We start from the raw sequence: 18,630 nt of genomic DNA on the forward strand, positions 1-18,630 counted from the left end.
GAAGAATGGCATCTACGCTAATATTAGTCTGTTTCTTTCTTATTCCGAGGTCACCGTAGCCACCCAGATCCAGACTGTATCCAGATCAGATGGTGGATCAGCACCTAGAGTTGACCTCTACAGCCCTGAAAGTCAGCAGAGACCAGGACAACTAGATGAGCCCCAGAGCCTGATCCCCAGTGAAGACCCAGACGGCCATCAGGACAAGACCACAGGATCCAGATGAGTGCACAATCTGACTCTGCTTTAGCCTAGATTTAAACTGCTGATTTTGTCTGGCCAGAGGAGAATGACACTATTTCGACACACTATTTCCCCGTCTAAATACTCAAGCTGATGTAAAGCTGCTTGACACAATTTGCACTTGACTTTTAGTGAAATTAAATCTTGATAAAAATAATTGTGTAGCTTATTTATTTCTGAACAAAAAAAAAAATTGAGTGCACCACTAATGAGTTCGGTTCTGTCTTTTTCCATGCTGGTTATCAGTGTCTCTCTTTACCCAAAACAATGACATTGCCATGCTAGTGCTCACTTGAGCTCAACTTCTGCAGATGTAGCCCTGAAGGGCAGACCCACACAATCTAATGCCGTTATCTTGCTGTAGAAGTTGTGGCCCGTCCCCAATCCCCTCTCAATCCAAAAAGGAATCTGAAACCCTGTAATGTTTACTGCGACCCTCAGTACAGTATCCAAACGCCCGAGGCAACATACACAGTGAAAGAATGACGGGGGGGTGGGTGAGTCACTGCGGCTGACAGCTCACCTCAACCCCATCAACGTGGCAAAACAGGTTTGACAACGAAGGCAAACAACATGGCAGTGGAACAAGAGAACATATTTGATCCATGAAAACTCTCAATTACTTGGAAACGGCTGTTATTGCACCACAATCCCCATCTCTAAAAAAAAAAAAAAACCTTTTATTACCACAACCTACAGTGCGCCATGAGACCCTGGCAGCATCATCATAAATCAAAAGAGATTCAATTATAGAGAAACACATTGGAACGCAATCGTATCAGAACTGCAAAATGGGAGCAGAAGACAATTTTTGGGCTTTATAGTGGGGAAGAATAAGCAATCACTCATCTCAACGTGAGGTGATCAAGAAGAAAAAGAGACATTCGTTTATGCACAACTACTTCCAGCAGATGTCTGGTCACATTTGCATTCAGCAGCGAAACGTTTTGATTTCAAAGGATGTGTGTGCACACAATATAATGCTTTTGTAGAATATCCAAATAACCAATTTATCCATCATCCACTGTTTTTGAGCAATATTTGAGGATAAACACTATTTAAGCTCTATCAGCAGCATCTGTGGCTTATTCTGTCAACCGCTGAAAATACTTTTGTCTTGTTCCTCAGTGTGAAAAGCAGAAATGTGAAGCTGTTCGGAACACATTAATACTTTAGTTAACAAAACAAATGAATGAACTGCGAAATATCCAAAGCTGTATCATTTTCTTGATTGATGCTGCTCTTTTCCATACAATGACAGAACGCAGGGGCTGTCAAGCTCCAAAAAGGCCAAAAAAGCAATCCAAATGTAGTACAAACAACTTATTTCAAGTTCTCTTAAGTCATATGATAGCTCTGTATGAGGAACTGTCCAAAATATAAAGTCATTAATTGCTGAAAATCCCCTTTGTGGCTTAAAAATCCATGCACACATTTAAACTTGAGGAGTTAAAATGCATAGCACCCCGTTTGACATCAACACCGCCATTGGTTCTCATGTGTCCTGTGACATACATGCCAGTGTAAATATGTGGAAGTGTGAAAGGAGATTTGAGAGTCATTCTAAAAAAAGTTCACCCTTTTGATTAATTTAACTGTTTAGCACATAGGGGTCAAAATGATAAATTGGCCTATATCTTTTGAGCACAAGGTCTAATCTTTACAAAACTTGGCACACAAGGGAAACAGGACATTCTGAGAAAACATGCCAAATTTCATGAATTTCTGATGCTCGATGGACTAACAGCATTTGATAACACCAAAGATATCAGCCATTTATCTCGAAGTGAATGACAGATGAGGGCCATAACGATAACATTGTCCACATAAGAAATCATTTTAGGTCTAATCTTTTTTTAATTAGTTTGAATGGCTCATACTTCCTGATTTACTTTTTGAAGTCAGTGGTTTCTTCTGGTAATTTCATGCATTTTTCTAAGCTAACTTCCTTAATTTATACTATCACATTCAAGACTGGTGACTTTGTGGTAAAAACACAACAAATTTGCAAAGAAACACAGCAATTGTATCACCTACTTATCTACCTATTGGTGTTTGGACTCTAATAATTGTGCCATGTCACTATCTAAAGCTATTTACCATGTCAATAATGGGGCAAAATCAGGTACAAAAAAATAGGAAAATAAACAAATGTATAAAAAATATTTAAAATGAGATACTGACAAAACAGTGAACAAGAAAACAGGATAAATAATTTCCATATAGAAAGATCAAAAGATATGTACTGCAAGAAAAAAAATGTTAACACTTTAGATTAGAGATCACAAGAGTTTTTCCTCAAACTCCAAAGGCTGCATATTGATAGTAAGTAAGGTGGTTGTTGTAGTAGTTGTTATGTTTAGGTGCTGGGCTAATGGATCTAGAATATGATCATGCAGAATAAGGCATTAATATGTGCTTTATAAGTACTTATACACAGCATGCTAATAAGCAAATAGTTAATAGTGTTACTTAACCAAAGTGTTACCAAACATTTGCTAAGTTTTTCTGTCGAATTGTACGGTATGTTTGAGTTCAACAAATGTGGGGAAAAGCTTATAGAAACTGATAATGTAGACATAGTGCTCTATGCATGCCTGCTTTGCAAGTGCATTACTGTAAACAAGTTTCCGTGTTTATTTTTTTTTTTCAAAAGGAGGCCAAAATTGTTTACTGTAGTAGTTGATGGCATGCCAGAGATGCTGTCCATCCTTAGGACTTCAGTGGCACACATAGCTGAGATTCTTCCACTTAAGAAAAATCAATAACCCAAAGCACGCTATAGATGCTCTGGCGGGTTTACCCGCTCGACAAGTCGCATGTATGTGCGTGATCAGTGAAACAGATGCTGCTGGGCTCAGACAGCTGTGGAGTAAAGGCACCAATTACAGTGGCAGCCCTGCCTCTGACACACACTATTACACACTCTATAATCTACCCTGCAAATCTCACTCCCACACAGTGTCAAAGGGGAACGAGAGAGAGCGCGAAGCGAAGAGAAGAGAAAAACAGGCATAGAGAGCGAGAGAGGGGGAAGCTTAGAGACATGCAGAGAGTAAATGAGAGAAACGATGGACAGAAGAGGGCTGAAGGACAGGAGAATGAATGTGTGTGTAAGATGATGGCATCATATTTGAACATATACTAATAGGGAAGTCAGATCGCTGGGCTGGGAAAACACTGCCCATAATCGCTGCACTAGGATCAGTTTCTTCTTCTCAAATCCAGCCCATAATTACTTACTGGTCAGAAAGGAAAAGCTGACTCTAGAACAGTGGGAGCAGAAAAAATTAAGCCCACATTGTTCAGGTACAAAAAGTTCGGGTGGAACAATGGTTTTATTTCTGAGGTCACCAATTTTAAAACAATTAAAAAAAAAAAAAAAAGAAATTCTTGGACTAATTTTTTTTTTTTTAATGGTCACATTTAATTGTGCAGGCTCAAAACTAGATATAGATAGATAGTTTATTTTTTTGTATTAGGGATGCACCGAAATGAAAATTCTTGGCCGAAGCCGAACAAAAATGAAATTTTTTTTAAATAATTGCATAAATTAAATAGCCAAAATGTGCTTTTTACTGTTTTTTTTCCTGCTTCTCAAATAAAAAATAAAATTAAAAAACAACAATTTAAAAATATTTACTTAACACTGAACATTTTGTAACATTCTAGCAGACATCATACCAACAAAGCACAATTTAACTTAAAATGAATAAGTTAGTAAAATAATTTTTTTTGGCCATTTTTGAGACCCCCTTCTTGAATCAGGCGTTTATTTTTTACTGTACAAATAAATGCAGCCTTGCTGAGCAGAAGAGACGTCTTTTAAAACATTAGAATATATTACAGATCCCAATTTGACCACTATGTGTGAATATAATAAATGTATTAATAGAGCTGTTGTAGTGTAATTATTATTTTCATTATTATGGTCTTACTTTATTTTATTCTACAGAACAACAGTAAAATTACAATACTAACCTTTATGAATGTTGATGGAGTTGTTGCTTTTTCTCAGCTTTTATTTTGGTAGAAACCCGCAGGAAGATCTCAGTGCTTCTTTTTGTTGCCAACAGATTTATAAATGATTCTCATTATGAATTTGGGAAGATGTTTGTCGCACGTATCGCATTGTCACATCATGCCTTTAAAATATTAATAAAAATGTAACTGAGTAACAGTTTCAGCGCAGATTTTGCTTGTATATAGATTTTTTTTAAGTTTTGGTTTAAGCTTTGTAACTTTAAGTTTAAGATTTTATTATTGTGTTTCTGTGTATATGATATAAAATTACATAAAATAGTAACTGTAATCAGGAAAAAAAAAAAAATTCTCACCCTCTGTCGATGAAAGCACAAAAATAAATATATGACACGACAAACAGGAAGTGGAGAACAGAGAGCAGAACAGAATTAAAGGAAGTACAGGGGAAGAGTAGAAAGTAAGGACAACTGTGGAGAGAGAGAAAGGAAGAGGGTGTTCACAAAGATAGCGGCATGTGGAGAAGCAGATTTTGGCTTGAATAAGCGATCCCGTCTGGGCGTCCCTCTCGGCAGAGATCACTGTCATTAAAGCGCTACATGAGAAGGATGTGGATGTGTGCGCAGAGGCCTGGAGAGAGAGAGAGAGAGAGAGAGAGAGAGAGTGGGTTACATCCTCCCAAAACCGGCCAGGGAAGACCCTCTGCTGTAAACAGAACCCAACACAGATGCACACACACAGCTCTAGTGAACACTCCCTCGCCAACCAGCCGCAGGCACGCCTCCTTATTAGCTAGAAGAGTAAATCAGCACAGAGAGACTGGAGATCTCCAGGGAGATAGAGAGAGAGCGAGCGAACTCTGTCACGGGTGCTTATTTTACAATCTAAATGACTCTTGTCTACACACTATGGTAGTTCTGTTCCAAAACCTAGTGACCCAGCAAGTACAAAACGCTTTTACACTGCTTTCACAGCACTGCATTTTGGTTGCCGTTATTCAGTGCATTAGAGCATTTTAAAAACCTTCTGGAAACTTAGAATTGAAAAGAAAAAAAAAAATTAAACAATGTGCAGTTTATGGATTTGAAGCACCAAAAATTATTAGTAGCAAAGTGCAACTTTAAAGAACAGTTACATTGTATTTACAAAAATGTCTGATTTTTTATTAAGTTTGGGAGACGTTTTAGATCACATTTGCTTTCTTAAAGCACATTCAAAATGTCAATATAACTTGTTTTTACTGTAGATGAAAAACAAAACTGCAACATTTATGGGATATTATGCTCTCCAAGGCTGCATTTATTTAATAAAAAAATACAGTAAAAACAGAAATATTATTACAATTTAAAATAATTGTTTATTCAAATATATTTTAAAATGCAATTTATTCCTGTGATACAAAGCTGTATTTTCAGCATCATTACTCCAGTCTTCAGTGTCACATGATCCTTCAGAAATCATTCTAATATACTGATTTGCTGCTCAAGAAAAATTTATTATTATTATCAATGTTGAAAACCGTTGTGCTGCTTAATTTTTATTTAAAATATATTGTTAAAAAAATTAGTCTTTACTGTCACATTTGATCAATTTAATACAATCCTTTCAACCAGCATAACAAAAATGTTTTTGAACCAAATCAACTACACTGCATTTAAAGTGTCATTTAATTGCACTTCCCAAAAAAGGAAGTTGGCAACTCAGACTTTCCGAGCCAAAGAAGTCACTTATGACATTCCATTCGTGTTAGGATGCTCCCTACGTGGGCAGCAGACAGCAGGGCAGCTCACTAGGCTGTACAATAGAACTGTTGAGTGAGTTGTTAAAGGGGTTCACTTGAACTTTATAGACAGAAACACAAAAGGCAAATTGGTTTTGCAACCATGTGACCTCTTGACCCTCGTTTTGTAGTTAACAAGCCAAATTGCATTTCACACCTCAAAGACAAACAGCCCTAACCGCACGCTCGAAAGCAGGATGGAGAGAGAGAACGAGTGAGCGAGTGAGACACAGACAGAACGGAGGGAAAACAGGAGCAGACAATTGCAGGAAAACAACTCAGAGGCCCAGAGAGGAAGAGACCGGGAGACAAACAAAAGACAGACATACAGAGAGAGAGAGAGAGAGCACGATGAAGGACAGAGTTCTGCGTGGCACACACACACACACACACACCCAGCCGCCGACCTTTCCCGTTTTACACAGCGGTTTCATTGTAAGCGTTCATGTGGCTGCTGTAACCCAAACAAATAAAAACACTTCAAAACAGCTGCGAAATCTATTCGCCAGAGTCCGTGTCCATAAACGGTGGCTAAACGAGTGTGGGAGAGACGGAGATTATGGGCGTGTGGATTCGAATGCATTTCTGTGTGATAAAAACAGCTCTGGGATTAGACTGCTGTGCCGTTATGGGAGACGGAGCTTTGTTAAACATTCAGAGTGGAAAAGCCCTGCCTTACCATCAGATAATAACATGGGGTGGGAAGAAAGAGAAACAGACAGTATACAGCATGTTGTGTGTTAGTATAAGTATGCAAATCAGATTGAATCACCACCCAAAGGGCTTTTTAATTGCTCTGAGATGACCTTATATAACTCAAGAGGCTTCAGTGACTTCTTAGCTAAAGTCATGTGAAACAGCATTTCATAAATGTGACATTTTTATGATTCTACCCATCAGGAATTGATTGGACAGTGAAAAGTGGGGGTCAGACGGCTCTCCTAAATGTACCATCCCATTCTGCACCTACTTTTGAGGAGAATGACAGTAGCCTGAAACCATATATAAACATCTATATGGCTATTGATTAACATTAACCTGTAAGCCACACAGCCTGGTTGATGTCAGTGGAACATGGGGTCTTTTGACTTTGAATATTAGGAATTTGATCTCAGATGCATCTCATTAAATCTGTTTGGAGAATTGAATATAGACATCTTGTATGACACGATTGACATATATATGAGTATAGAGCTATAAAATCAATGTGGATAGCAGGTATTTGGTGTGAAATGTTTGAGTTTATATTGAGATCTCTGACTTTTGATTACAGACTTTAGTATCTTGGTAAGTCTGAGCACAGGTTGAGACACTGCCGAGATCTCATCTGAAACTGAAAGATGAGATGAGAATAAAGAAACGCGCTGCAAATGCTCACAACACAACCAAATAAAGAATTTTATTTGCAGCGCGTTTCTTTGTTTGGTTGTGTTGTGAGCATTTGCAGCACGCGTGTTGTAAAATTGACGAAGTGGTTTTCTTAATTTGCAGGTGTTTTTTCAATTTTCAGCACGTTGAGCTCTCTCAGCCACCGTAGGACTCGTATTTTAGCCAGAAGCAACAGTTTGAAGTTAAAAATGTCTTGATGGATTTGTTTCTTACAAACACGCAGATTTTGGCTTAAGATGTGTAATTGATGGAGTGATGTGGATTATTGTGATGTTGAATATTGAATAAAAGGGTATGATTAATTGTGGCGAAAAACATTAGAGAAAAACATTACTCATTGTAAATAGTGGCAATTATCTGCACCTCTGCATTGTAATACATTATAAAATAGTATGCAATAACTTATTGAGTGCAATTTTTTTAATTTTATTTCAAATTATTAAATGGATGCCACCTTATTGGGACAAAAGCTCTCCCTACACCTACCCTAACCCTACCCGATACTTTATGTTCAACTTTTTGATTATTTCCTTCATTTTTCTAAAAAAATAAATGCTTTTCTGATGCGATTTGAAATTTAAAAAGGGAGAAAAAAAAGTTCGCCAAAAGGCAGATTCGAACCCCGGTCGATCGTGTCAAAAGAACGGCAGCACACGCTATATCATCTGCGCCACTGAATCTGATGATTGACAACCGTCTTTTGCAAATTTGACTATCCCAATCATACGTTTGTGGGTGGACTTAGTGTAAATGGCCTCTGCCAACAACATGGCTATTTGCACTTTTTTTTATATTCCCAACAATTAAATAGTTGCCCACAGAAAAAAACAGGGGGTGCTGCAGCACCCTCAGCACCCCCACTTCCCACGCCCCTGTGTAATGTTAAACTCGACTCATTTCGGATGGCCTGAGGGTACATTTTCAGCAAATTTACATTTTTAGGTAACCTAGTGCTTTAACTGATTGTTTATTTATTTATTAGCTTATTTACTATTTGTTTCTGTTGTCGTTTTCTCTTTTCATCTACCCTGTAAACCTCTAATCAGAACATAATATTACATGCTATTATTTTAGCCAGTTTATGACGTGTGACCAAACTACATTTCCCATGATTCTTTGGGGCACCACAAAAAAGATAAAAGCATAATTTCAACTCCTAAAACATATCCCGTGCTCTTCGATTTAGGCCACAAAAGCATATTGCCTTTTTCAGGAAGCATGAAAGAGAGCGTGAAATATGAACTCGCCCAACACATTCACTTTGTTCCAACTAAAACCACTCGAACACCCATCATGTCGTAATTACTCCCATGCAGAAACTCCTCAGGAGGACCTGAAGGGAGCAAAAGCCCCCCCACTGCAAAACCAAGAAACTCAGTTAGCTGTCGGTGTGCCTTTGGTGAGTCAATGAGAGTAAATAAAGAGCCGCAGTCGGTAATGTGATGTTACAGCAGGACTGGAGAGCATTTAAAGCGGTTTAAGTTTGAAGAGCTCTTTTCATGTGAAGAGCGCTGCCATATTTCAAAAGCACACAGAGAGACGGAGAGAAAGAGAAGAGCCGAACGCCTCCGCCGACTTCTACTGTAACCGCATCGCAGCTATTTTGGCGACAGTCAGGAAACAGCGACGATCCAGAAGCCCATCAGGGGGGATAAGTACCTCGTTTTTGCTTAAATGCGCGCTAGATTATTTCTGACTAAATCCTCAAACGGTGTGGTATCTGCCATCCTCAGATGCATGAGGGATTTAGGACAAAGCAGCCATGGGTCAACGCGACTGTTTCTTATGTATAAAGCATAAAAACAAAAACACAAAGCTGTTTGTTATGAATAGAACCTAAATAAAACTAGTGCCCTACTCAAACAAAGACAAACTGGTATTCATCATAATTACATTACTATTGTGAATGTTGTGTAAAATAGTGTTTGTATGGATAATGGAGAATAGAGAGTTATTTTCCTGCAAAATGTGAATGCAGTGCATCTACAACTTTGTTTACCAATATTTGTACATTTTAGTGGTTTACTTTCATGCATGAACAGATTGATTGATTTCCTCCTTTTTGTTCAAAATACATTTAAAAAAATGTATTATGTTTCTTTTTAACCACCTTGAATACCTCTTAAAAATGATTAATAAATCGTAAATAATTTTTTAAAAAGAATTTATTAATTGATCATTTATATCTATGTATTTTATATAATTTCTTTGTTTAATCATTACCTCACTTTTGTTCAAAATATAAACGTAAATATTTACAGTGTATATATTAACTTACTTATTTTTATATTTGTTATTTTTAAAAATTTCTCCATGAAACAAATCATATAAAAATATGAATAAATCCTAAATAAGAAAATTAATTTCAGTATTAACAGATTGATTTTTTATTTATTCATTCAGTTGTTCTTTCCACTTCCTCCATGCTATAAACCTTATAAAAACTACAAATAATTTATAAAAAAAGAATCTGTATTCTTTTTACATAATAATAAAGAAAAGAATAGCGTAGCTGCTGTGCTTCAAAGAAATAGAGATTCCTGATTCTAGAACAAAAAAATTAATTACAGCTTATATGGAGATTTTGCTATTGTTTGGAAAGGAAGAGGTGCCCTCCCGGAAACCCTGTTGGGAAAATGCACGGGATATCAAAAAAAGTCATGCATTTTTAATGGCACCTTCAGCACATCCTCGACAGAAGTTCTGCGATTGTGCTGGGTGCATGATGACAGGCAATTGGGAAAGTAACACAGCGGTTGACGTGATCAAGAGCCCTTCCCGCAAACACACACACAAGTACACACTCTGTCACCACACTTGACGCGATCCGTGTCTGAGCCGGGAGCTTCCTAATCTGTCTGCACCCAGCGAGGAGGCCCGGCCTCTGCCTTAATCTCTCAGGGAGAAAATCCGGGTGTCCCTTTGCCTCTGAAAGACACTCCCACCGCACTGCCACACCTCAAACACACCGACACACACATACAGCGCGCTTTGATCGGCGCACAGTTGATCCGTGAAAATAGCAAATGACCCATTATGACATCACAAAAACTGGTGGCAAAACAAACTAAGACTCGAGAGCCGCCACAATGACCCGACGCGGTGTTATCAGAGAGGGGTCTGTAAATATGATTCAGAGGATCTTCATCTGAAATTCATGAGCCGTCGAGTGCCGACTTGTTCACAGGGGTTTTGTTTGTTGTCGAATTCCCATCAAATGAATGTGTTTTGCGAAGAAACAGATTTAAGGGGATAGAGAGGATGTTATCTGTTGTCTGTTCACCCTTATGTAACCTAAAACACAATGGGACACAAAAGTACTTCCACTACCATTTTGAAAGAAAGTGATACATTTATTCAGCAAGGATGCATTAAATTGATCAAAAGTGATGTTCAAGAAATAAATGTTCTTTTGAACATTCTATTCATCAAAGAATCCTGAAAAATAAAAGTATCAAGGTTTCCAACGAAATACTCAACAACGCGACCGTTTTCATAACTACAGAGCAGTAAATCAACATGTTAGAAGGATCATGTGACACTGAAGACTGGAGTAATGATACTGAAAATTCAGCTTTGCATCACAGGAATAAATTACATTTTACAACATGTTAAAATAGAAAATACTTCATTTAATTGTTAATAATATGTCACAATATAACAGTTTTTACTGTATTTTTAGCAAATAAACGCATAAAAGGCTTCTTATTTAAAAAATTCTTACCAACCCAAAACTTTTGAGTGTCACTCTATTGGAGAAAGCCCAGGCTGCTACATATAATAAAAGTGTATAGTGACTTGTCAAGCTCCTAAAACTACCATAAAAGTAGTTCATATGACTAATTTTCTATATACTAAATCTGTTAAAGTTATACATGAAACTTGGTGTAAGGAACAGACTGAAAGTGTAAGTCATGTACGTCGCAGTTCTGATTCATGCTGATATTCAAACATGTGAAATTCACAACATACACGAGGATATGCAATGATGATGAATGTTTTATTTGGATAGGAGTCCACATGAAAAATATGCAAATTGCATACCTTCCCCAACTCTTGCATGTTTGTTTATTAAACATTTCGGCTAATCTGATAATGCATTCAGCTACCAACAAAAGTGCAGAAATCTTTTCTCAATTTAACACACTTTACCATGCACCATTGCACATTTACCACCAAAATTACTGCTGATTTCATCTGGGCCTAGTTACCAGCTGCATGGGAAGTTAACCACTACAAAACTCTCTGGACATCACAGAGAAGATTGGCTTATTTGCGAAACCAAGTGATAGTGCGGCGCAGAAGAGTTTCGACTGCATGTGCAGCGTGGATCAATGTGCACTTTCAGCGGGTCATGCTGTGCGGTTGCACTCATGCTCAATGCAATGATGCAGTTTGGTCTGCTGTTATGGTGCTTTTTGCTCTCAGAGCAATACTTTGTGAAAATGAGGGGACATTACTGCAAACAATGATTTGAAAAGGGAATTGTGCATATAATAATTGTTTTAAGGGGTTTGATTTGGCACAGTGAAAAATGACAAAAGGCGCTTTGTGTCGACCTCTGCCATAGACAGAAGGAGAAAAAAAAAAGATTTACTGGTTCTCACTCATATTTGTAAACTTGCCAGGTTTGAATATGATTATCAATGACATCTCAGAGCAACAATGGAGCTTTAGATTGTATCTATACATGCAATTGATCTATACTTTTTTATATTATATATTTAATATAGTTTACTAACATATATTATATTTAATAAAATTAGTATATATTTTAGGGGTGTCAACGGTAACGCATGCGATTAATAAATTTTTTACGCGTTAATATTTTTTTAACGCAGATTAATCGTTTGATAAGGCTTGACCCCAACTTCTTCCCGCAGCGCGGAAGGTTATCTATCATTGCGTGATGAGGGTACAGCACCAGTCTTGCTAGGGTAGCGGCACAAGTGGGCTATTTTGAAAATACAGTCGCGGGAAAAATTACAGAGCCGTGGGTTGTGGTTTTTTGGGCTACTTTTATAATGTAGCGCGGACACCCAAAGTGTATATAGACAAATAAAAATAAAAATAGATCCTTTTACTAATGTGCATTATACTTGGAATGTATCCCTGGCAACTTAAGAACGGAGAGGCGGTTAACATCACAAACAACGTGAGTTTCAGCAGAGCAGCAGAAATAAACAGGACAACAGCCACTATAGATTATATAAAATAATAAACATGATTACAATAGATATGGTCTGTATGTGATTTTCTTGAAAGGAATGTGTGCATCTGAAATGCTAATTTGTGCAGTAAACGGTAAACGACCAAATTCCACATGTGATCATAAAAGGAAGTTATTACAAACACTCGATGGTGGTTTGAAGTGAGTTCTGAGGAAAAGTGTACTATTAATCTCATAAATTGTCTTATGTAGCATGTTAGCTCTAATGCAGCTGCAGAACAGGTCCAGTTCTTCTTTATAATGCATTTTGTCATAATACTTCACGTAAGGTCGCAAGAAATGTTTTGTTGTATTTATTTAGAAATACTTTTGATAATAGTTGGGTAAATGTATACCGGGATTGAAGCGATGTGGCTTGGTAAACGTTTTATTGCCAGTATAAAGGCTGATAATGGCTGAATAAAAACAAAAGAATAATGATAAAAGAATAATAAGGATTATGTCTCATACCTGGCGGAAGTGTGTTTCCTTAAACTAGTTTGTCATGCATTTCTTTTTCAACACATTTACAGGTAAATCCTAGTATTTTAAATTTGCAATTAATCATGATTAATCAGTCCATGACTGTGATTAAAGCGATTACATTTTTTAAATCGATTGACAGCACTAATATATATATTTAAATCATATTTTATATTTAATTAGATATTTTATATCATTTTATTATTCAAGTATATATATTATAAAATACATTATATAAAAATATGCATTTTAAAATAAAAAGTTATATATTCACACAATGTTGATTAAAAATGTAAATATATATACACAGGTATAGATAAATCAAATGTATATGTTTTCTATAAATATATAAAAGCACACTGTATAGGCCTATATTATGCAAAATGACTTTTTTCTTCATGCAATGGACAAGAAAATATTGAGCAACTTGAGTGCGAGCAGACGATGACAGAATTTGCATCTTTCAGCGAATCGATTCTCAAAGCTCCAGCAGAAGATAACATCAAAAGCAGCTCCTTCAACGCTTAACCTGCTAGATTCAAAAAGGATTTTAAACTCCTGTCTGGTGGCTGCGAGAAGGGTTTTGTTTTTGCGAGGGTGCCCTGGGAAGTTTCAAACACGTGACATTGGTGCGCACACACACAACACATGGTTTCCAGTAGCGCTAATCTCTAAATGGACAGAAACAAAAACAAAACGGCTCACATATGCTAGCGTGTTTCTAGGGATAAGACACTCAATAGTGAGGGTGAGTTAATCTTGTTCTGGAGCAGGTGTAGCAACACAAGCATGCCAAAATCTGCCCTCTCCTCCCTCCTCTTGCCCTTTGGCCGCTTGCTGAGTCTCGGCCGTGCGTTTTCTCTTGTGTTTGATGCACGCCACCCCATCCCCCTTCCTCGCCTGTCATTCCCGACCTCTCTTAGCACACACACACACACACACACATATGCAACATAAACACTGACAAACACAAGGTTTGGCTGGTCAGACCTGTATTCCTACTACCTCTCCTAATTTACATTCTTTATCCTTACGATGGGATTTTGCATACCTGTATGAATGCGTAGTCGAATACTTCCCAAACAAACACAGTAACCTAATGTTAAAAGTGGCGCAAAAAGACAACAATGGCAGTTAAAGACTCATTTAGCTCATCGGAAAATCAAGTTATAGTCAATAAACACCCCATATCATATGGGTCTTCCTTAATTTAATTTCACGGAGTCAATTTCTGCGCCTGTGATCCTCGGGATAACCCTGAGTTTGTACATGACTGATTAACAATGCACTAACAGATGTCTTCTTTGTGTCGATACGATGTGTGTGTGTGTGTGTGTGTGTGTGTGTGTACGTATGCGCTCGAGCGGGGGGTTGGTAGGTACACTGGTGTGAGTGAGTGTGTGTGAGCGTGAGAGTGTGTTCGTCTCATCCTTTTGAAAGGAAATCCCATTATAATCCAGATTGAATGCTGAGGGCAGTCAATGTCAAACTCGTAACCTCTTCAGAATCTCCAAGTTTGGGCATTTTGAATGAAAGTAAAGCCAAATCTGAAAGCAAAATCAAGGCTAAGGACACAATAGCGACTTAATTGGATGTAGTTCAAATACGTCACACTCCAAATGGGTGTAATTCATTTAGCACATCATAATCACCAATTTTGTTTGTAAATCATTGCAGTGATTAGCGCAATTATATTCCAAGTCTTTTCTTACTCGAGTATCTTGTTACGACTTTCTGTGTAGATCTATAAATTCAGTTAGGGCCGTAGCAGAGATACATCACTCAACCGATCTGCAAGTTAGTTTTGTGTTGAATAACAATGTTTTGGCAATTGTTTTAGAATCTTTCCCTGTAAATTGTGTGAATTACTTGTATTGATTAAAGGACGGACAATGGCAAGAGCAACCAGGCTAATCCATCAGCACAGACACATGGGGGTTTCTACATGCAGGATGGGGCGAACAAAAGGATTTCAGTGCTTATGTAACACCCATATGGGCCTGAACTATGATAGAATCTGCATGGAGTAAAAAAACAATTGATTGTATCTTATCAAAACTCCACAGAGTAACGCTGCAAGAATTACCCTTCCCATGTGCTTATAAAACAGCTTATGGATTAAAATGATTTTTTCTTTTACAGGAGCACAGAGTTACTAAATTACACACGTCAGAAATGAAATGCTCTCAGGAAGCCTTTTAATACCAACAAAAGACCAAGCAATATAATATCTGTGCTATTAAACCAGCTGATACTTAGTCAATAACTCAGTCCACATTTTTGATTAACAAAAATGTTATTTCCAGTATCATTTGCAAAATATGACAGCCTTGTCGACTAATAATAAAAAAAAATGCTGTATAGAGCACTGCATGAATGAGTCCTAAAACCTGTAAACAACTTAGCATTTTTAAACTTCTGGTTCATTCTCCCTATAAGCGAGTGGGTTTTTGTTGAAATGTCTGAAATAGAAGCTCAAGATATTTGCACATTTTATTCTATGACATGTGATTTTATATATCTAGAAAGAGGCAATTTTTAACAAGTGGCTAAAAGGGACTACAGAGTTTGTTGGGGACAATAAACATCGTCATGTCACCACATCATTAACCTGTTTTAACTTAAACTTTCTAATTAAATTTTAGAATTTAAGAGTTTTTGGAAGCTTAATGGTGGTGATGTTGTAGTCATGTGACCGTGGTGTAGTTCACTTATAGCCTAACATTGGATGTGAAAAATCCCATTGGGTTTTTGTAAATGAAATCAGGGTGATTCCAGGTAAGCCTAAATATGAGGCTATTTCATCCCTGCAGTGCTCCATTTAACACATTCACTTAGTCCAATTAATAATCAAAAAAATAATTTAATCATGCCCCCCGATCGACAGTTTTTAACAACAGCACAACAGAATGAAACACAATAGAGGGGTCAAAGTTGAAAACGCTTTTGTTCCTGTTTTGTAAGCCATTTTGGATAAAAGCATCTGCTAAATGCATTAATGTGAATGTAAATGAGAAGTTTTAACTTGACTTGTTGGGGGACACTGAGATGTACATACATTACAATTTCAAAATTACTACAGACAGCATGTACACTGTGAATAATGCTTGGATGAATAAGCATTAATTTCATTTGCCATTATTAAACTGTTAAAATGTACGGATCAGCATTACGGCCACGGCTGACCCTGCCCTGTAGATATCGGCCATTAAAAAAAAAAACCTATATTGGTCGACCACTAGTATATAGTACACATGGGACACGCCAGCCTCATTACTCAGTATTGCAGCGCTAAGCACATGAGAGAGGGGCAGAGGGACGTAGATTAGAGATTATTAACACGAAACACAGACTAATCAGTTCAACAGAAAATCCCCCCCAACCACAAGAAGAACCACGGAAATGAGAAGACGAAAGAGAAACGACAGAAGGAGAGAGATTATTTGAAGAATTAGCAGAATGTTTGCAAAGAGAAAAGAAAGAGAAAAGAAAGAAAGAAAGAAAGAAAGAAAGAAGCAAAGAAAGAAAGAAAAAAGCTAGGCAGCTATTGAGACAAAAAGAGAATCATTTCAGTAGAACAAAACAGCAATTATTCTGTTGTTATGCTGTTGACAGTTTTCATAGGCAGTGATGTGTGGATGCATAATGCGCTGAAGAAAGCAACGCAAAAGAGAGCGAGAGGGAGTGTTTCTGGCATTGATGAACTCTACCCGTGTTCATGCACGCTTGCGGAGTGTGAAGGACCGACCACGGTGTTGATTTGGTGAAAATGAGCCAAAATGCTTCAAGACATCCCTGCTTGATACAGCAGCACATCTGCTCAGCGATCACAAAGCCTGCTGAAATCATCCCCGAGTCTGCTGAACCAAGACACTATCATTAATATCTTTTGTCTGAGATGAAGACTATTAAAACCTCACAGATTACAGGCTACTACTAAGTAACTAGTCATTCAGCAGATGCTTTTATTTAAAGTGACAGTGCACTTATTACAGGTTCAATCCCACTTATAATGTATGCATTAACCTTTAGACCTGCTTCTCTTATATAAAGTACTCAAGCGGTAATGCTATAGCACTTTAATATTTACCACGGTACTGAATTATTACAATATTCCATTGTATTTACATCAGTCAACTACTTCAAAGAAAATCATACAGTTAGTTTAGGACATGGTGCTCAAACAGCATACAGCGGTCAGTCCTGTATTTGAGTCATTAAAATCATGGTCACGTTCACACACATTTCGGTTACTTATGGCAGTGACATACGTGTGTAGTTTCGGTAACTTTCAGAAACCCAGATATGAGCTAAGTGTCATCTGAAGGTTTAAATTCAGTCGTCGGTCAGTTTTGTGGTCTGCATGTGACTCAAATGCTCTGCTCTTTACATTGGTGTTAATAAAAGTTGCTGAAATTGAGGAAATCACACCTCAGTTGAACTTTTGTTGTGTCAAATGTGACAAGACTTTGCGGTTACAGGTAATTGTCAAAAACAGAATACGGGCTTGACTTCAGTTGCACGATCGTACAGACGGTATCAAAGCCTTTTCTTTTTGTAAGCTGGTGTGTGATAAGGACATTTCGAGACTCAAATTTCTAAATAAACGTGGCTGTCAATCCCAAACACTGACAGTCCGAACTACAGTGAAGCACTGAAATTTTGGAAATGGTTCTGGAAAGCCGAAATCATTGATGGAAACGGTAACCTGTTGATGTGTCAACAAAACTTATTTTTAAGTTGTTCGTGATTTCTGCACATATCTCCCACTCAGACAGATTTATTTTTGCAGTCTCTCTCAACTAAATGACTCTTTCCTTATAAGGGACTCAACTTTTTTAACTGCAGTAACACACATCTGCTGCACACGCACACACAGGTGGAGCGAGTCAAACGCTGACACACCAAAGCTCACGTCTGGCTCAACCTGATTCAGAGGTTTGAAATAACAAGATCTCTTTGGCTTTGATCCTGCCTAATTACTTCCACGAGAAATGCCATTTTATCATGAACGAATGAACCAGAGCTTGAAAAAACACTTGGAGCCACCGGCCATGTAAGAATGAAAACTATTCCTAATACAGGAGCTTTAGAGAGCAGCCGATCGAGCATGACATATTCAATACAGCTCTTCATCTGAGAGGCTGTACATGGACATGGACATGGACATGAGCTAACATGCACATGAACATATAAATGAAAGTCTATATTGCAACTCACTTTTAATTGTGTTTTAAAGACGCAATGCGGTTCCTAGTCAGCCCTGTGGTCATTTTAAACCGTCTAATGTGGTTTCCACTACAGTAGACAGCAATTTTAACCATTCAGGGTGTGATATTATAACTTAACCACCATGGGTGATGACCCTTGACCATAATTTTATTTGACAGTCTTTTTCTGAGTTTTCTTTTATACTCACAAATGGATGAAAATGGCAAATCACTATGTACTTGTGGAATATTTACTCTTAGGTGTCTCTATTTTAATCTATTTTACATAAGCATCTCGAAATACATCAATTTGAATATCCATCTATCTATCCATC

General features: G+C 37.5%; 1 protein-coding gene across 2 annotated transcripts in view; it reads right to left on the minus strand.

Annotated features, from left to right (window-relative positions):
* Nucleotides 1-18,630, minus strand: part of plxnb3 (plexin B3) — a 68,200-nt gene that overhangs the window by 48,841 nt on the left and 729 nt on the right. The window lies entirely within an intron of this gene.

Source organism: Onychostoma macrolepis, chromosome 08, assembly GCF_012432095.1.
Source record: "Onychostoma macrolepis isolate SWU-2019 chromosome 08, ASM1243209v1, whole genome shotgun sequence".
In the NCBI taxonomy this organism is placed as follows: Eukaryota; Metazoa; Chordata; class Actinopteri; order Cypriniformes; family Cyprinidae; genus Onychostoma; species Onychostoma macrolepis.